The 22,076-nt window shown below is 39.5% G+C and overlaps 1 long non-coding RNA gene across 1 annotated transcript in view; it reads right to left on the bottom strand.

Moving 5' to 3' along the window:
• The window catches only part of LOC143851064 (uncharacterized), a 66,282-nt gene extending 45,146 nt beyond the window's left edge, over positions 1-21,136 (bottom strand). The window contains exon 1 of the long non-coding RNA XR_013236201.1: positions 20,978-21,136. This is a non-coding gene — a long non-coding RNA (uncharacterized LOC143851064). The remainder of the gene's footprint in view (positions 1-20,977) is intronic.
• Between the last annotated feature and the right edge of the window lie 940 nt (positions 21,137-22,076).

Raw genomic sequence — 22,076 nt, 5'->3', positions numbered from 1 at the left:
AGGGACATGAAAGAGAGCAAAGCTTCTCGATTTACGTTGTCAAATGCTTTTGCCAAATCAATTTTGAGACACATTTTTGGTTTTCTAGATGGATGATGGAAATTATGAAGCAAATCATGGGTTAGAAGGATATTTTCTTGAATCTGTCTACCATGAATGAAAGCTGATTGAGAAGGGCTAACAAGTTTTCCTATCACCAATTTCAATCTGAGGGCAAGAATTTTGGTGATAGTTTAGTAAACAAAATTACATGAGGAAATGGGTCTAAATTTTGCAGGGGAGGTAGCATCAATTCCTTTTGGAATCAGCGCAACAAATGTTGCATTTATTTCCTTCAGCATTTTTTCTTTTCAAAAATGTTTTTTATTGCAGTAGAGAATTCAGAACCAACCAAGTACCAGAACTTGTGAAAGAATCGGCCATTAAATCCATCGGGTCTAGAAGCTTTATCTCCCTTCGTGCTGAAAACTGCATTTTTGATTTCCTCCGAAGATACAGGTGCAGAAAGCATTGCTGCCTCATCAGAAGTGAGGGTGCTGGATGGATGAGGGAGAGGGGGGCAGCCAGATTTGCCATTGTTGAGAAGTTTGTGGAAATGTTCAACAAGGATTTCAGAGATCTTATGAGGGTCATTGGTGGTAGTACCTTGAGTATTTTCCATGGAAACGATGTGGTTTCTGTGTAGTCTGGACTTGATTGCTGAATGGAAAAAGCTGGAGTTTGAATCTCCAAGATTCAACCAATCAACACTGGCTTTCTGACGAGTCATATTTTCTTCCAAATGAGCAACTCTGAAGAACTCATCTCTCAGCTTGTTTTCCTCCTGAATAAGATTTCTGTCAGATGGATTATAGGCAAGTTTTTCTTGGACAGAGTGGAGAGAGGATCTGATGATTGGAAGCTTAACATCAATCCGGCCAAAAACATTTTTGTTCCAGATTTCTATTCTTCTTTTGACTTCTTTAAGTTTTTGAGGGAGCCTATACATCGGATTTCCCAGAATCTTTATATTCCAGGCCTCTTCCACAACGGGATATAAGGAAGTGTCTTCTAGCCACATATTCATGAATCAGAATGGTCTTGGGCCCATCCTCACTTGATTTTCAAAACTGATAACCATCGGATTGTGATCAGAAAATGCCAGCAGGTTTATATGTTGTGTAAGAAAGAGGGTATACACTGATCCAAGAGTCATTTACCAGAGTTCTGTCTAGTCGAGCAAGTTTCCTGTCTTCTGAGCTCCTGTTGTTCCATGATAAACTTTGACCATCCGATTGCATATCCACCAGAGAACAGTTGGCAATGCAACTATTAAATTCTTCCATGTAGGAAGGGTAAACAAAGGCCATTCCGACTCTTTCCTCAGAAAACCGTGTAGCATTGAAATCCCCTAGGACAATCCAGGGGGAGGTGACAGAACCAGCAATTTGTTCTAAATCATCCCAGAGAGATCTTCTAGCACCTCCATAGTTAAGGCCATATACCGAGGTCAAAAGAAATTTCTGATTAATTTGTAACAGGTGGATTTCATAGTGAATAACTGGTTAGATTCCTGCAAAATATTAACTGCAACTTTGAATGGATCCCACATGATCCAAATTCTTTCTTTACTGACATGATCATAGTTACCATGAGCAACCCATTCATCATTGATTTCTTTTGCATAATCAGCCAATTTATCAACCTTGGCTTTAGTTTCCATTAGGCAAGGAAGGGGGATACGATTTGAGGTTAAGAAATGTTTCACTTCCTTCCTTTTTGTATCAGAGCACAAACCTCTAACATTCCACGCTCCTAGAATATTCATTGGGGACCTGAGTTGAGAGAATTTTGTGGGACTTGACTGAAGTCATTTGTTGGGTCAGGGGAGGACTGTTTTTTAATTTTCTGTGGGATCGGGTTGGGGTTTGAAATGTGTTTTGTTGGGTCAGGGGATGACTGGTTTTGAATTTTCTGTGGGATCGGGTTGGAGTTTGAAATGGGTTTTGATGATTCTAAAGGAGATGTTGGGGAGATGATTTCAGTGTTTTGCGAAGGTTGGGAAGATTCGGGCTCTTCTAGATCATCCAAGACAAGAGCAGCATAAGGGTTGGGAGAAAGAATGTCAGAAGGGGTATCTTGGAAGGGCTTAGAAACAGAGCTAGCCAGGTTACAAGGAGCCGGAATTTCCATAGTTGGGGTACACTGAGTCTCTTCATTTTGGGCATTTCCCTCCCCTTCTATCTCAGGGTTGGTGCTTTTTGAAACAATGGGTCTCCATTCTTGCCTTACCTTATCATCTTTCTTTTTTTCTCCTATTGGGCAAGCAGCTGTGGTGTGGCGGAAAATCTTGCAGTTTTGACAGGCTATGGGTCTCCATTCATACAGAACCTGTTGATTGTGGATGCCATAGGGAGTATGTATTGGGATGAACTCTGGGTACGAAGCACCAGCCTCAACCTCAACGCATAATCTCACAAAGTTCAGCGTTGTCTCCTCCGAAGTTTGTGAGTCCATGTATAGAGGGACCCCGATTGCACTAGCAATTTTGCTAAGGCCATTGGCACTCCAGAATTGCAGAGTAAGCCCTGGGAACTTAATCCATATTGGGACAGAGGTTAGGTTCAATTTTTCTTGAGCATTTATTGCAGTCAATTTTTCTGAGAATCATTAGCTTGCCCGCATATGTGTGGTCTTCCATTTCCAGGACGTTTTCAAAATCTTCCGAGCTGGAAAATTTGAATAAGTAAAATCCATTATTTAGAGTGAAGGTTGCTAAATCTCCTTTGAGTTTCCACTTTCTCATTAGATTTTCTCTCAGATGAAGAAAATAGGGTCTTCGACCTAGGAAGTATCCAATAAGGCAGCTTTCCCACTTTCTTGCATCCCTTTTGATTTCTTCTTCAAATTTTATCAGATTGTTTCCTTGATCATCTTTGGGGCGAATGACATGTCTCAATTTGGTTGTGGTCTGAGCTTTTGGTTTTGTAAGAACTGAGCTCCAGGATCTGTTGGGGTTGGTTTGCTGGGTTTTAGAAGCTTTTGCTTCTGTTACTGTTCATTGAATGTAATAGTATATTTCGTCAGAGAAAAAAAAGTATCTATTCCTTCATATCATTCGGCTATTATATACAAGTAGTTGAAGATCCAAAACAAAGAATCAAATGAACAAAAAAAAAGAGTGCGAACGAAAAATATATCTTTAGACCAAAAGCATTATAAATTTCCAACATAATCTGCATAGATATGTATCCCTCATGCAAAGTGATTAATGTTGGGATAAATACAAGGAATATTAGCAAATCCTCTCCTTTTTTCAAATAGCTTCGCAGGAAACGGTATACATGTATCTGTAATAAAGGAAGGAGAAAACAAAAATGTTGATAAAATGGAAACAAAAAACAAAGAAAAACAAAGAATGAAAAGATAGAGAGACTACACATCCATAGATATCTATTTATCAAAAACAAAACATGCATAGATATGTATCCCTTATGAAATAAGTGATAATGTTGTATGGTTGTAGCATGTTTTTGAATGATAAAAAGACCACTTATCATCCACAATGAAGAATTTCATATCTAATCGAGTTTCACATCAATTAATTAACTTAAAGTCATGTTCAAACAAATCCTCTTCCAAAATGAAATAGTATTGCATAAAAATCCCGTCACAAACTACAAAAAAAGGAATTTGACCATAATTGGCCACTCAGTCACAAACTAAGAAAAACAATACGAAAAATCAAATTAACTATCTTTCATCCTTTTCTTCACAAATCTCCCTCTCTTAGAAAAATAAGAAAAAGGCATAAGAATAATACAAACAAATAGCACCCTTAAGCATCCCAAATGAAAACTCAAACCCATCATAAGTATCCCACTTAGTATCAAAATAATACAATTTCCTTCTCAGTGAACACACCATGCATGGGCATCCTCTTAGATGAGAGAGAGGGGCTAAACCTCCATGCTTTTCTAGAAAAGAGAACAACAACGTGTTGCAATGAGTAATAACATCATCTAAAGCCTAATTCCCAATTTCAACGAACCATTGATCATGTTTTGTCATATTTATTTGATTTTTCCAAGTAATATATTTTTTATATAGATGGCCATCTCAATTGACTTCCAAATATACTTAGTTCACTATCCTCAAATATTGGGCTACCTCTTGTCACATTTCAGCGGGGTTCATCATTAAGGCAATGCTTCCATTATATTTAACACATCATGACAGTATCCTTTACATTTTTGTGATGTTTCGACGCTTTTTTCCTGATTTAGTTCTCTTTTTCGTGATTTTTGTATGGAAATAGAATAACTTACATGTTCCGAGTTTATTTAAAAGTTGCAAAACCTGTTTATTTGGGTCCTATTGTACAATCTCTTACCATGTAAGCAAAACTGTGAGCCTAGCATGTTTCTTAAGTTGTAGGCAGCTACAGACGAACATCATATAATAACTCATACATCAAATATCGAGTGATATACCAATTTGATTTCCATATTTTATTTTAATTTGAACTATGGTTCAAACAACTAATTTTGGATTTTAGGAAGCAATTGTGAGCCTAACAAGGCAAATTTAAGCACCCTTCCATATTAACCATTGCTAAATACAAAATCTCTAAAATGAAAGCATCTCATTTTATGATTTAAAAAAAAAGGAAACAATTGAAGTTCTGACATATTTGGGCATACCCATACTTTAATTGCATTAGAAAGATGCCCTTTTATACTTTAAATGCATTAGAAAGATGCCCTTTTGAAGCGTTCACTATGTAAGATTACCCATCCCGAAACGAAAATCTGGGTTAGTGAAGCTATGAAGATACACCCAAAGAAAGTAGAGTACCAAAAGTCAGGAAGAAAAGAGAATTGGATTAGAGAAGCCTGATGGAGCTGATTAGAAGACGACGATAATACCTTCTTGCCAATGTTCAGATAAGTAATCCAAAGATCATGTCTGGTCAGCATCACAGGAATCAGATGAAAGATTTTCAGCACTGACTGGTAAGCATCTGGCGATGGAGGACCGATCATCTACGGAATAGCAGCAACATTACAGTTTGTTGACAAAGGAGGGTCCTTGATTGATCTGATCTTTCACCGGCAAACCCGAGAACTGAAAATAAAAAAAGGAGGATAAATCTGCAACTACGGCTGCTGTTGAAAGAGAGAAGATGGCGAGATAAAAAAGAGAAAAAACTTACTTGGAATCCTTAGAAGATAAATGCTTGTTCATTTTAGAGAAGAAGGCTCGGGCGTTACAAAGACCAAGGGTCATGCTAGACGAAGGGCCGCGGGAGGAAGGGTGGCCTTTAAAATTACCTACGGCTACGAGACAGCCATCGCCATTAATTGTTTTTCATCAACATAAATGGTATGGAAGTATCGGATGGTGGAGAGGAATGAGAATGTGAAACGATTTTGAGATAAGCAACAGATGTTCGCTCGTATTTAAGCAGCAGATGTACCACTAACCAAAAGAGAAAATAGCTGAAAAAGTAATTAATATGAGGAAATTAAAAGTAGTATTTAGTGGATGATTTGGCAAACAAGAGATTGATGAGGTGACTTGGAATAAGAAACGATTTTCTTTATTCTTAGGCTTTGGACACGGTGCAATTTGTAATAAGAGAGAGATATGAGCTTTAAAAAGAGAAAAGTACAGAATGGGGGCTGATGTTTCGAGTAATTATGGATTGCGGGCACCTTTTAAAATAAGAATAAAAAACGGGCTAATCTTCAAAATTGGGTGGTCAAAAGACCCTCACACCCTTCTGACATTGACAAAGTCCTCATTTTTCATTACTGCCTATTAAATTGGCACACTTCACGAGGATTCTTTTGGTTCGTTTGAATGGGTATTTGAACCGAAAGAACCTTGGGTTCGTTTCTATCTTGGCCGTCGGAAATAACTAGAGACGGATGGATGCTTGACACGTGTTGGAAAACTTAAACTTTTTGGAACGTTAACATTATTGAATACTTTACTGAGCAGCGTTACCTTTTCTCACTTCTCTTTGGGCTTAGAACGGTAACGTTATTGAATACATCTCTTTTGGCTTAGAATATTTTCCCTTCTCTTTTGGTCCTCATTATTAATGCCGGCTTAGCCCATTATTTAATGCCGGCTTACCCATTAATTACGCTGGCGTACCCATGAATCCCGCCGGCATACACCCTATTTCCGCTTACACCCTATTTCCGCCGGCGTACCCCATTATTTATGCCGGCGTACCCATTATTTCCTCCGGGTACCCATTATTTCTCTTTTGGCTTAGAATCTTTTCCATTCTCTTTTGGTCCTCATTATTTACGCCGGCTTACCCCATTATTTACGCTTTCCGCCGGCGTACCCATTATTTCTCTTTTTGGCTTAGAATCTTTTCCCTTCTCTTTTGGTCCTCATTATTTACGCCGACTTACCCCATTATTTACGCCGGCGTATCCCATTATTTCCGCCGACGTACCCATTATTTCCTCCGGGTACCTATTGTTTCTCTTTTGGCTTAGAATCTTTTCCCTTCTCTTTTGGTCCTCATTATTTACGCCGGCTTACCCCATTATTTACGCTTTCCGCCGGCGTACCCATTATTTCTCTTTTTGGCTTAGAATCTTTTCCCTTCTCTTTTGGTTCTCATTATTTACGCCGACTTACCCCATTATTTACGCCGGCGTATCCCATTATTTCCGCCGGCGTACCCCCTATTTCTCTTTTGGCTTAGAATCTTTTCCCTTCTCTTTTGGTCCTCATTATTTACGCCGGCTTACCTCATTATTTACGCTTTCCGCCGGCGTACCCATTATTTCTCTTTTGGCTTAGAATCTTTTCCCTTCTCTTTTGGTCGTCATTATTTACGCCGACTTACCTCATTATTTCTCTTTTGGCTTAGAATCTTTTCTCTTCTCTTTTGGTCCTCATTATTTACACCGTCTTACCTCATTATTTACGCTTTCCGCAAGCGTACCCATTATTTCCGCAGGCGTACCCATGAACTCCGCCGGTGTACACCCTATTTCTCTTTTGGCTTAGAATCTTTTTCCTTCTCTTTTGGTCCTCATTATTTACACCGACTTACCCCATTATTTACGCCGGTGTACCCCATATCTTCCGCCGGCGTACACCCTATTTCTCTTTTGGCTTAGAATCTTTTTCCTTCTCTTTTGGTCCTCATTATTTACGCCGGCTTACCTCATTATGTACGCTTTCAGCCAGCGTACCCCATTATTTTCGCCAGCATACCCATTATTTTCGCCAGCATACCCATTATTTCCGCTGGCGTACCCATGAATTCTGCCGGAGTACACCCTATTTCTCTTTTGGCTTAGAATCATTTCCCTTATCTTTTGGTCCTCATTATTTACGCCAGCTTACCCATTATTTACGCTTTCTGCGTACCCCTTTATTTCAGCCGGCGTACACCCCATTTCGTCGGCGCACCTCTTAATATTCCGGCGGTGTACTCCTGAATCGGGTGGCGTTCTCAGCCAAAAGAGACATGAGAAATAATAAAATATTCAATAACGTCGGAGTTCTAAGCCAAAAGAGGCGTATTCAATAATGTTACCGTTATAAACCAAAACAGAAGTGAGGACCAAAAGAGAAGTGAAAAGATAGAAACGAACCCAAAGCCAAAAGAGACGTATTCAATAACATTACCGTTATAAGCCAAAAGAGAAGTGAGAAAAGATAATGATTGACTTTGGGTTGTCAACGTCCAAAAAGTTTTTCAACACGTGTCAAGCATCCATCCGTCTCTAGTTATTTCCGACGGCCAAGATAGAAACGAACCCAAGGTTCTTTCGGTTCAAATACGCGGTCATACAAACCAAAAGAAGCCTCGTGAAGCGCCAATTTAATGGGCAGTAATGAAAAAGGAAGTTGAATGGCGTTTCTGTCGATGTCAGAAGAGTACCAGGGTCATTTTCCAATCTGATTTTGAAGATTAGCCTGTTTTTTGTTCTTGTTTTAAAAGGTGCCCGCAATACATAATCACTCCAAATATAAGCCCGCATTCCGTACTTTTCTTCTTTAAAAATGTATAAAGGAGGGGCTGCTTTTTTATTAAAGTCTTTTGGAATTTAGACTTTTTAAAATTGCGGGATAGAGGAGGGGCGGACATGTAGCAGCACCACACAGCGCGTGAAATCCAATATTTTTTTCGAAAGTACAAGATGATCGAAACCATTCACTACATAGGATGACTAAACCGTTCATTTGTCGGGCCACATCGTAAATATGCAGCACCCTGTAGATAATTTCCATAGGATGATCTATGGGGTACAACCTATTTATGCTGTGGCCGGCCCAACAAATGAACGGTTTGGATCATTAATTTTTGAATAATACTGGACTTCACGCACGCTCACCACATAAAATCTCCTATTTTCTAACTAGTTATTAAAGGCAGTTCCAATTAACAAAAACATATTAACAGCCAATAAAAAAATGTGCTTAATAAAGGAGTCCCATATTAAAAAAAGGGGGTATATAAGGGAAGTGATATATCTGCCCCTTTTGATTACTTGGGACACCTAGCAGCACTGTACGTGACAATCTAGGCCCATTGAATCCTTCTGACGTGAAGTACATCAACCCCTATGCAGCCACTGATACACTGTTGCTCGGTGTCCCAAGTAATCAAAGGGGGAGGATATATCACTTCCCTTATTTAAATTTTACTTCCCTCATATAAATTTGCGCAAGTATTTCTCAATCCTGGTAGAGCTTACAAGTATTAAAAAAGAGCAGTGATAAATCGACCCCCCAAAATGATAAATCGACTCCCCAAGTGTCTATCTCTCTCCTCTCTCTCCCTAACCCAGAGGAGAGAGAAAGACACATGGGGAGTCGATTTATCATATTTGGGAGTCGATTTATCACTCAAAAGGATTGCCATATCAAGGGAATGGGGATATTATTGCCCATTTTTAATTTGCACAAGTATTTCTTATCCTCTTACGACTCTCACTTCTTAATAGTTTACATATAACTACTACTATTGCCTCTCAATTTCTCTTCAACCATCTTAGGAACCCTATCTTCTCAAACACTAATAAGCAAAAGTATTGTAGAAAAAAGAGTGGAAAGACAGTGGGTGAACTAAAGTAGATATGCAGTTTGAATCCAACCAACCTCACCATATTTTTGCTTCGGTTAGAACTTAGAAGTCAAAAGAATTGAATCTGATTATGTAATTCCAAGCACCCATCCAAAAGTACTGAATTTCAATTAAGAAATCCCTAGTTAGGGTTAGGGTTTACCTCTTCCAAACTTTTTTGGAGAAAGAATGAGTAGTAGTTAGAAAATGCCCTAATTCATATTCCATTAGAAGGCTTAGTAAGAGGACATTAGAAGCATAATTTGTACCCACCCACATGATATTAGATGATCCTAGCCATTCAGTTTATGACCCTGGAGATGTGGTCAAACCATTCATTTTATCAGCCTAGTGATGTAATCTAAACCAGTCATTTTATCAGCCGGCACAGTGAACAGAAAATTGTATTTATTTCCAAGATATGCCCAAGAGCAGAGCGTGAACCACCTTGGATTGATCTGAACCATTCATTTTATAGGAATTGCTTTGGATAAAAACCACACCAATGACGCATTCCCATCTTACAGTAACAATTACTTCCTATTTGGCTTGTATAAATGGCATGATTTTCGGACAATACGAGATCTAAAAGAGGATTATCAAGTGGGTGGTTCAGATCAATCAAAATTGGTATCAACTACTTTGTCTTGCGCATGTTGTTTTACAATAGGGATTAGTCTCACAGAATTCTTAAAACCACGGGTGGAACTTACTATCACAAGTTAGGTGGAACTTACTATCACAAGTTAACTACGGGTGCCAACAGATCCACTTTGGATATCGGATCCACATATGTCCTAATCACGATCCAATCAAATCCCTTGGATCCACATATGTCCTAACTCCTATACACGATCCATTCAAATCCCGTATCGATTGGATTAGATCCAATGTGTTTTTCACATCCAATGTGTTTGTCATATTCTACTTCCCGTGTCTCGGTCACGATCAATTTCACATGGGACCGTCCATCAAAGTGTCCTAGTGGGTCTTACATTGTACATGGTTCAAATGGGCAAGGGCGAGCAACAATGACGAGGGCGAGCCAGTGGCACAATGGTATAGGGACATAGGGTCAATGATTGGGAAAGGACGTAAAGAGAGTTTGAGACTTGAGAGGGGTGAATGGCAAAATACTTAAATGCCTAAGGCTTGTTATTACTAAAAAACGGTGGCCCAGTGCTCGAGGCTCCCACCATTGTTGGTCTGCGGAGGGCTAGATTAACACAGCCTTACCCCTGCTTTGCCAGGAGGCTGTTTCCGTGACTCGAAGCCGTGACCACCATGTCACAATGGAGAAACCTTACCATTGCGCCAAGGCCTGCCCTCTCTTGTTATTACTAAAATAGACTAAATAGTCCTTAAATAAAACATAGTTATAAAAAATTGGAAGGTATTTTGTTCATAAAATAGTATAAAAAAATTGGTTTTAAGACCATCCCACGTGTTCGTATTAGTGTCTAGATCTTATCGGAAATCCTTTCAGATATTATGACCGTGGATCCTAGTAATGTGTCTAGATGCTAACGGTTTTGAGTTTGGATTCAAATGGAGGCATTAATCAGTTGAGCAAGATTTCTTAGGACCATGGGCAGAACTTGACTAATGCGCATTAAAGGTGAAACTCTTCATGCTGTTCTTGCTAATATTGGATCTACTACAAGCCCTTCCATTTATGGTGCTGGTGCTTAGGTGGTTGTATTGGTGAGAGAGGACAACAACCTACCTATAAGTACTACGGGCCCTTCCATTTTTTACATAAAATTTATGTACAAAATTAGGACAACAAACAGAATCTATAAAATTCAAAATTCCGTGTTATTTTGTTTTTTTTTTATAAAAAGACAAAATCCAAAAATTTTAGAGAGTTTGAAAACATATTCCAGATATCTTCATAGGGATTTGCTAGCTAGGTCCATCGCAAAAGGCATTTCTCGGGAGGTCTTTGCGTCAGAGAGCAGCAACATAGAGAAACACACGACATGCGGATTTTTATTGCAACTATCTACATGAGGAGGGCAGTCTTGCTTTTATCAGCAAAACACACACGGTTCTTCAAAAAGTGGAGGAAAAGGCACCCTATTGCCTTTTCTGGCACCATCAGAGTCCAGATAGAGTACACTTCCATGATTCTCTTTGCAGCTTCCCTTTTTCAATATTTTAATATTTCTTATTGGAAAATTCTGCTTGCATTTAATACATATTGTGTCCCCCATTATTATATGAGACGCCGGTAGATTGAAGGAACATCATGCATTTGAACATTTTTAGTTTTAAAGTAGAACGTTGCCGTTATTCAACGTAGTAGAACGGAAACATTGCCGAGACGCTGGAAAAGACGCTGCCGATATGTTAAATAGCGTTGCCGTTCTCCTATTGTTTCACTCAGGAGCAAATGGGCAACGTTGTCATTATACGTTGCCGTTATTTAAATGCATGACATTACTTAAAAAAAACGGCATGCAATTTAATATTGCCGTTCTACTATTTTTTCCTTCAAATGGGCCCACTAATGGAAACCCTAGATCCAAAACAACAACATTTTCTAATTACCCCGTTATAACTGCTGATCGACCCTTCATTGATTAAGGTAGTCTATCCGTTCCTTAAAATAAAATATCGGCAAGGTCTTTTCCACTAGTTCCGGGTTGAATACGGTAGTCCATCGGTCCCTACATACGGACCCACTAACAAGAATCCTAGATCCAATATCGGTACCATTTTTTTATTTGACCCGCTTTAACTCCTAATTGCCCCCTTGTTTATTAAGGTGGTCTATCCCTTCTTGGTCTTCAATATAAGGATGACAACATTATTTACTAGTCGACCAGTCTCATTAGTCTAGGGTCCATCGCACAAGGAATTTCACGACTGGTTTGTTGCGTGTCAGACCAGCCACCTCGTGAATGAGGACAACAGCTTTTCTCTCCATTCACGAGGTGGCTGGTCTGACGTGCGGCGTGTCTTTTGCGATGGACGCTAGCAATTCCCTTGTTAAAAAAGCTTTATGGATGAAATAATACCTGAGGTTCATAATCTTTAAGATATATACCACTCTTGTGAGGATTCTCCGGATTCACCACTCCTGTGAGGGTTATCCGTATACACATCACCCATCCTTAACCAACAATAGTTGGAAAGGATAAGTATGTTATATTTAATTATCTGTTGTAATTAATCTGTAAATTCCATTTGTAATCACCCCATTGGGTTTACTATATTATTAAATACAAAACACCACTGCCCACGATGGGTAAGGTTTTTCCGTAATCTTCATGGTATCAAAGCCTACGGGATTTGCCCCGGTAGCCTCAATCCTTCCTCCTTTCTGCTCCAGTAGACTCAATCCTTCCTCCTTTTGGTCAAACCTCCTCTAGTTCATTTGCCAAATCTCTCTCCAAAGTCCTCTTTCTTCTTCACTATGTCAAAATCGATTGACACCACCTCCTCCAGTTCTAAATCCAGCAACTCTCTTCCTAATTTCCAACTTCTTTCCCACCTTGTTTCCATCAAACTCACTTCAGAAAATTACCTATTATGGCACCGTCAAATGATACCCATACTCAAATCACAGAAGCTCTACAAATATGTAGATGGTTCTTATCCAGCACCTCCGCCATTTCTAGAAGTTACGAATGAGAAAACATCTACTGTTACCACGGTCGATAATCCAGATTATGATGATTGCGTACTCACAGATCAGCTTCTTATAAGTTGGCTTTTTGCAACATTGACAGAGCCAATGCTGGCTCAAGTGGGTGATCTCACTACTTCACAAAAAGTTTGGAATTCTCTCGCGTATGCGTCTCAATCCGAAGCTCGCATTGATCAACTCTGAACAAAGCTCCGAAATATCAAAAAGGGGAGTAGCTCCATTCCGGAATACGTAAACCAAATCAAAGGAATCGCTGATCAACTAGCTGCAGTACAAAATCCAATGCCTCAAAAAGAACTTGTATCTTACACTCTTTGCGGTCTTCCGGCCGACTATGAATCATTTTCACTTCTCTATTCACCAAGTCAGATGGTTTACCCTCTTTTTTTAAATGAATTGAAATGCTATATGCTCAAGAATGTCGTCTTGAAGAATATCATGCCAACCAACATATTGAGCGCACTGCCTTTCTCTCTGCAAGAGGTCGTGGCAAATTTAATCCAAAAAGAGGCAACCAAAATTTTGGTCGTTCCAATACTAATGGTGATAACCAACAAAAATTCCACTTTAACAATGGACTTGGAAGTGACAACAGGAATGACCGAAATCGTTACATATATCTATGGATACAAAACTCTCAACCAATACCCCTTGCCAAATCTGTGGCCAACAAGGGCATGAAGCAACAACCTATTGGAAACGTTACCAACCAGATGATTTGGCACACTCATTTGCTGGTCTCCACATGAACTCGCCTCTTGATGAAATTTGGTATCCTGATACAAGAGCTTCAAATCACATGACAATGGAGAACTTTGGCCTCACCAATCGCATGAAGTTTAATGGGAATGATCAAGTACTTGTTGGTAATGGTATGAATCTCCCAATCAATGAAACTGGTAATCTCTCTCTAAACACTAAGTCTGGTCATCTTCATCTTAAAAATGTTCTACATGTCCCTCAACTTTGCAAAAATTTATTATCAGTTGGACAATATACTCAAGATAATGATTGCTTCTTCATCTTTTATGGAAATGGATTCTATGTGAAGGACCGAAAGAAGACCGGCAGAATCTTGCTCGAAGGAACAAGTAAAAATGGGCTATATCCGATCGTACCACTGCATGAAGATCGAGGACAAATTTCAGGTTTGGCTATGGGAGTAACTACACCAACAGCATAACGTGAGGTTTGGCACATGAGACTTGGTCATCCGAATAATGGTGTCATGGGATCTCTCATAAAAAATGGTAGCATTTATATTTCTGGTTTTAGGAAGCAAATAAATATTTGCCCTAGTTGTCAAGCTGGGAAGAGTAGACGGCTTTCATTTAGTGCTTCTGAATCCTTTTCTAATGGACCATTAGATTTGTTGCATTCTGATTTGTGGGGTCCATCACCTACTTTATCACGTCATGGACATCGTTATTATTTCTTAATTGTTGATGATTATTCAAGGTTTAGTTGGATCATGCCTCTTACTAAGAAAAATAATGCTTTGGATGCTTTTGTCTCTTTTAAACGTTTGGTTGAAAACTATTTTGGAAGAACTATTAAAGCATTTCAAGCAGACCATGGTGGTGAATTTACTGGGTCCTTCTCTGCTTACTTAGATCATTGTGGTATTTATCAACGTTTTCATTCCCTGCAACACCAGAACAAAATGGTGTTGCAGAACGCAAACATAGACATATCACTGAAATGGGAATAGCCCTGTTGGATCAAATCCTTTTGGTTGGATGCCTTTCAAACAAGTGTGTATTTGATAAATCGCCTACCTTCTCCCATCTTGAGAAAGAAATTCCCATATGAAATCATGTATGGAAAGCCTCCTAACTATTCACTTTTGAAGGCTTTTGGTAGTAGATGCTTTCCATATTTACGGCCATTCAATGACGATAAACTTGAGACTAGAACTAAGCCATGTGTATTCATTGGCTATGCTGAACACCACAAGGGCTACAAATGCTTGGATCCATCCACTGGTCGAACATATGTTTCTCGTCACAAAGTTTTTTATGAGACTTTATTTCCCTTTGCAGGAATGCAATCTGGCCCTGTGATGCCGACCTCATCTACTGATATCCAACAATGGATATATCTTGAGCATCATGTACCCTCATCATCACCTTCCATATCAATTCATGTCCCTAATTCTTCTCAACCAAACACTTCTCCAGAAGTAGCTATTCAAGAATCAGATTCTCTACCTATGGCTACTCAACCTGAAATTAGTTCTGAACCAGATCCACAACAACCGACACTCCCATGGAGCCCACTATCTCGACCACATTAGACCCAATACCCTCCACTCCCCTACCCCCTTCAACTCCACTAAGACGACACCATATGGTGACTAGGCTTCAAGATGGAACCAGGCATCCTAAGGTCTTAATGGCAACTCGTCATCCCATTCCTTCATGTTACATGGCTCTCGCTGCTACCTTAGAACCAACTTGTTATACTCAAGCTGTCAAACTAACCCAATGGCGTGCTGGAATGATAGATGAATACAATGCACTCTGCAAGAACAATACATGGGCACTTGTGCCGAATCATCCATCCTACAATGTGGTCGGATGCAAATGGGTTTTTCGTCTCAAGCGTAAGTCTGATAGGTCCATTGAACGCCATAAAGCCAGGCTTGTTGCAAAAGGGTTCAATCAGCAAACTGGGGTCGACTACGGTGAAACTTTTAGTCCCGTCGTCAAGCCCACTACTATCTACACCATCCTTGCATTGGCTGTCAATCACGGTTGGTCTATTCGTCAATTGGACGTCAAAATGTGTTCCTGCATGGATATCTTAATGAAGTCGTATATATGTGTTGGATTTTTTATTAAAAAAAAAATCTAAGTTTCAAATATTCCATAATTGAGCTGAGGCTTTAAGGTGGCTTTTCATATTCCTTGGTACTCCAAAAGTCATGCACAAAAGGACAAAAGAGTGGGCCTTTCTTAGTGACTCTTTGTATTCCATTTATGGTGGCTCTTTGGTTTTCTCATTTTTAGTTGAATGCCTTTAGTTCTCTCATTAAGGGTGATTCCAAAATAATGAAGAGACTCTTGGCTAGCTTCAAAAAAGAGAGAAGAAAAAGTACAGCTTTTCTATCAAAGAGAAAAGAGAGAAGGAAAAGGCACTACACCATTGTTGTGGTGTGTGAAAGGAAAGCCAACCAAGGGTGTGTCCCATATTTTGGTGTGAGATTAAGATCTTCACAAGAAGCCTCAAAGTGTTTTTGTAGAGCCCGATTTGCTTAACTAGAGAGACTCAAAGCTTTGCCTTCAAAGTGTTTGGTAGGTGCACACCAACACTTAGTTGTTGTTCCTGGAGACGATTCGGTCGTCAGATCCTTGCACCGGAATAGGGCCGAATAACGTCTTAAGCGAAGCGTTCGAGGATGTACAGTAGCTCTACAAATATTGAGGATTATCTATTCTCTATTTGGTATTTCCATCTTTCTTTAAGATCATACTATTGCAGTTTTCATTTTTTATTTTCCCTATTCGCACCAATAATATGAAACAACCACCTGGATTCACCGACCCATCTCGACCTAATCATGTCTGTCGACTTCAACGAGCCTTATATGGCCTCAAACAGGCCCCACGAGCCTGGTTTCACCGCTTTACCATTACCATAGCACTGTTTTGACAAGGAATTACCCAAAGTAAAGCTGATTGCTCTATGTTTGTGCATCACTCATCTCATGGAATTATTATCCTTTTCCTCTATGTGGATGACATCATCATCACTGGCTCGTCCTCTACTCTTTTATCAACCTTTCTCAGATGCCTTTATCATCACTTTGATATGAAGGATCTCGGTCCTTTGCATTTCTTCCTTTGAGTTGAGGTTCAACGCTCTCCATCTCAACTAATCATGACTCAGACCAAGTACACACTTGATCTGCTTAATCGTGCATCCATGCTTGGTTCAAAACCTATCTCCACGCCTGTCTCTTCTGGTTCCAAGCTTTCAGCTCATGATGGTACTTCTATTTCTAAAGTTGCACTTTATCGTAGTATTGTTGGGGCACTACAATATCTAACTCTTACAAGGCCTGATATTACCTATGCTGTAAATCAAGCCTGTCAATTTATGCATGCACCTACCACCACTCACATGATAGCAGTTAAGCGAATTCTTCGTTACTTAAAAGGAACACTTGGCTATGGGATATGCCTTCCTTGTTCTTTCGATCTTCATATATGAGCATACTCTGATGCCGATTGGGCAGGTAATCGAGATGATCGTTGATCCACGACTGGTTGTTGTATATTTCTTGGTCCGCATTTGGTATCTTGGTGCTCCAAGAAACAACCAACGGTTTCTCACTCAAGTACAAAGGCTGAATACCGTGCTCTTGCAGTTTGTTCGGCTGAAATAACTTGGTTGAAATATCTCCTACGTGATCTTGGAGTGCCACCTTCATCACCTTCCTTACTTCTTTGTGATAATATCAATGCCACGCATCTCACTATCAATCCAATACTTCACACTCGGACAAAGCACATCGACATTGACTATCATTCATACGGGATCGTGTTACTGATGGCTCTCTCATTGTTCGTTATACTCCTACAGAGCACCAACTGGCTGACATATTCACTAAGGGACTGCCAAATCAACGTTTTCAATGGCTACATTCCAAGCTTCTTGTGCCCGCTTCTAGAGGTCCCGATAACCTCGCGGGGGATGATAAGAGATGATAAGATACCACTCTTGTGAGGATTCTCCGGATTCACCACTCCTGTGAGGGTTATCCGTATACACATCACCCATCCTCAACCAACCATAGTTGGAAAGAATAAGTAAGTTATATTAATTATCTGTTGTAATTAATCTGTAAATTCCATTTGTAATCACCCTATTGGGTTTACTATATTATTAAATACAAAACACCAGTGCCCATGATGGGTAAGGTTTTTCCTCAATCTTCAAGTACTCCATAAGAGTACATCTAAACCCAAGAGATAGGTCCCACCGCATCCACCAATGGGAATGCATGAAGAAAAATTTCAGAATTTCACGTAGTTCTCATAAAATCCTCAAAACTATAAGGTTCCTGTCGAAAAGGACACAAGAAAATTCTGTTTCTTTGACCTAAGGGTGCAACATGGGTCGGGTTGCGTCCGGTTGAGGCCAACCCAACCCGACCCGACCCCAAGAATCCTTTTTTCCAACCTGAACCCGACCCGACCTGATTTCCTACCTGACAAGGTTCAACCCAACCCGAGTTCAACCGAACCCGAATATTTAAGCTTAGAAAAAATTCATAAAAAATGTCGGCTAAACTCAGATCGAGTTGCCGAAACCCTCAACCTGAACCCGACCCGAGCTCAACCCGGGTTGGGAAAACTCAACCCGACCCCGACCCCGACCCCGGCCCAAACTCAACCCGACCCAAATTTTTTTTTTTTTCAGGTTGAACCCGACCCGAATTGCACCCCTACTTTGACCACCGTTGATCACAAGATCCATGGTGTTCGAACAGTGTGTACAAAGTAACTGCAAAATGCCATCTTCAAACTAACTTCTTGCAGTCCGCGATTCACGGCGTTTGAGCCGCTAACTTTGATAGGTGAACATGATTTTTTGGAGGGGTCCACAATTGTTGGCCCACTCCATTAATATTATCTTCTCCAAAAATTACTCCAGAACTTCATTGAAATAATGAAAAACCCGAGGAATGTAGAGCCATTGATGTTAACCGTAATATTAAAAGGGCAGTCATAAATTCACCCCCTTCTAGGATCAATTCACCCCATATTTTTCAAAATGGACTGTACAGCCCACACCATAGGATGATCCAAACCACCCATTTGATGGATCGCCCATTTGATGGGCCGCAACATAAACAGGTTGTGCCCCAAAAATCAGTTCCATCGGATTATCCCAACTAACCGATCTATAGAAGTTTCCATAATGTGATTCCCTCATTAGATCAGAGGGTTAGAATCATCCTATGGAAATGATTTTTGGGGCACAGCTATTTACATTGTGGCCCATGAAATGGGCGGTTTGGATCATCCTATGTTGTGGGCTGTACCGCTGTACAATCCATTTTGAAAAATACGGGGTGAATTCATCCTAAGAGGGGTTGAATTTACAACTGCCAAAACATATTGATTAGACAATCCTAACAATCCAATTAACGAATATAGGCCAGTATTGGTCTCGTTTTTTCCTTTCTAAATGCCTATTTGAAGGTCATTTACATGGCCCATCTACTTTAATCTTCTTCCGAAATGACACCAAAAAAGTTTGAGGAACAAAGAGCCGTAAATTGGATCGGGTTCAAAGTGTTCAACCCTAAAACAACCTAAACTTAGCCTTAGGTCGAGGAGGGTCAATCCTAACCCAAGCCGCCTTCTCTCAACCTTACCCTAACCCGTCAAACGTGATATTCCAAATCAAGGCCCCGTTCATTTAAGATTATGATGACCTATTGTGAGTCCAAAGCCAATTATTGGAAATTTGAGTCCAATATTTGGTATTGGATTCACAATCGGTTGTCGTAATCTAAAACAAACAGGGCATAAGGAGACGAGTTCGGGCAAGTAGGGTTGCCTAAGGCCCCAACCCTTGCCCGACCTGAAATTAAATTGGGTTGGCTTTTCTCAACCCTAACACAACACAATCCGGGGAAATGCAAATCCAACCCTAGCCAAAATAAGGTTAAATCCATTGAGGTCGAGTTGAGCCCTGCTGAAGTTGCACCCCTTATGTTATAACAAACTCGCCGAGTAGGGGTGTTTATTCGGTTTTAACTGAACCGAATAACCCCAAAATTAATAACCGAAATAAATTCGGTTAGCTTAAATCGTTAACCGAAACCGAAACTGAAATTATATTTAACTGAACCTAACCGAAACTAAATTTGTAATTCGGTTAATCGGTTAATTCGGTTAAAACTGAATTTGTTTCTGTAGATTGTTGAGAATGAGAAAACAAGTTGAAGTATTTATTACAAGACCAGTCGGATTCCGGCAAGCCTCGCCGGAGATGATGATTCTTGGCCGGAAGAGAAGAAAAATTGATCGTTGTTGATTTAAAGGATGAAAAGAAAATAGGAAAAGTGACGCCTGGAATTGGAAGAAAAAATCTTTAAAGGGATTGTGGCTGATTTTTAGGGAAGGCTTTGGTAATACAGATGAAGAGTTTTGTAGGAATAAAGGAAAAAATGATGATAAAAGTACTTGGAATGGCTGATTTTTGGGGATGAAGAGTCGTGTAGATAGAGAGGGAATAAAGGCTTTCGTAATATACATGAAGAGTTGTGTAGGAATAGGGATTTGGTAATACTTGTGTGTGTGGAGGGAGGAGTGCCACGTCGCACCAGCGGTCACCACTAAAAAAAATCCTTCCCGCTTATTATACTATCATAGTAGATAGATTGAATTTCAAATTCTCTTGTATCTATCCTCTCTATGTCAGATGTCAGGTCTTAGTTGACAAAGAAGACACAAAGAATATATATAAAATAATATGCAAGATTAAAAAATGGGGTGTTATAACTTATAATATACAAATGGTGTACTCTCGTCAGTTCTATAGTAGAAAAAGAAGAAAGAAAATATATATATAAAATGGTATGTAAGATTAAAAAATGGGGTGCTAGGGGTAAGAGCATTATTTTATGCCATACAATTCGGTTTTTCGGTCTAACCGAATAATTTGTTGTTTAAACCGAAACCAAAACCGAAATAAAAATAACCGAAACTGAAACCGAAACATAATTCGGTTCGGTCGGTTCGTTCGGTTCGTTCGGTTAAAACCGAATAGTGCACACCCCTATCGCCGAGTACAAAATCCTAGCCATCCAATTAATGTGATTTTTGTATCCCGGCACATCCATATTAATGACCACCAAATATGATCACACGATCATACAACTAAGTTTGAACTAAGTTTCTTCATAAATGATGTCCACTTAAACCATAAAGTTTATTAGCTAGTAATCTAAGACTGCCTCTTTAGTCTTTACTAACTTAGCTTACTTTTGTGTCCTTAATCCATCTAGGAATAGCATTTGAGTTGGAAGGCTTAGATAATTTCCAATAATTTAAGGGCATTATAGTAACTTCACACTTGAAGAAGAGCCCTAACCCTCCCCCAGTTTTTGTACCCTCCACCCCTAGACTGTTTGACTATTTTTTTTGGAAAGAAGGTTAAACAAAGGAAAGAACAAAGAAAAAGAGAAGCAGAGAAAGCTACAAAATTTCACTTACCAGAGCTGAAATTATCAGCAGCAACAGCAAGCTCCTCATAATCAAAACTCCTCCAAGACGGCTTAGTGTAAATCCTCACCAAACTCCCTTCCTTCCTCGGCGCAGCGAATTCGAGCCAATTTTCTGTTTAAATTCCTTCCCGTTCTCATAGATCTCTTCTTAAAAACACTAATCAGATTCTTCCATTGCATACCATGACCCTCCAAATTCAAAGATTCGTTGACAACTGATGATTTATCCCCCGAAGAATTGCTTCTGTTACTACTATAATCAGAATAAACACCCAAAATTGGTATTTCTAAAACGCAGTTTACATAATAGAATACAAAAGAGTCCGTGTTATTATCAAAACATGGGAGTGACAATATCAGTAGCCATTCATTTCATCATGTGTTGAGCCACGACATAAATACGTTGTACCTAGGGAATTATTTGAAAAATGATCTCCATGATCCTAATCATCCGACCTGAGTTTCTTTCTGCCTAAGCTAACACATTATACAGAATACTTCGAAAGCACACATGGTGATCACAATCCTTCAAACCGACGACATGACTGCCCAAAGCATCTTGTGTGTTGGAAATACTTATTCCATTGGAAGGGTTGATCGTTTGTAGATTATGTGAGGATCAGAACCGGATAAATTCTCATACCAAATGCCAATCATTATATTTGACGGGGTTGAATCATTTCAAGCAGGGGAGTATGATGGTAACAACCTTAGGGCCCATATTTTAAATTTTTAAGTGATTTTTGGGTGTTTTAAGTACATTAAGTCATAGGAGGGGTACCACAGTCTTTTCCTACTAATATCACTTGGTTTCTTTGAGTCATGAGTATTTTAAATAGGCCCCACACATGTATTACGGGAATTGTAAGTGGGGAGAGAGGTTCTAAGTCATTAGAGGGTCTTTTAATCCAAAAGTGTTGGGTTTTCATTTTCGAGTTGTAGATATTTCAAGTTTTTTTTTCCTGTTCTTAGATACTATAAGCCTCATTACAGTTTTCTTTGATAATGAATGTTGATTGAACAAAGATTTTGAAAGCTTCTTCTCTTGTGTGGATAGGAAATCTCCTCATCGCCAAGGTGTGATGCTT

Source organism: Tasmannia lanceolata, unplaced genomic scaffold, assembly GCF_043159265.1.
Source record: "Tasmannia lanceolata isolate RefF3 unplaced genomic scaffold, GAP_Taslan_0.1 ptg000018l, whole genome shotgun sequence".
NCBI lineage: Eukaryota > Viridiplantae > Streptophyta > Magnoliopsida > Canellales > Winteraceae > Tasmannia > Tasmannia lanceolata.
The sequence above is the reverse complement of the archived record's forward strand: the minus strand, read 5'-3'. Positions and strand labels throughout refer to the sequence as shown.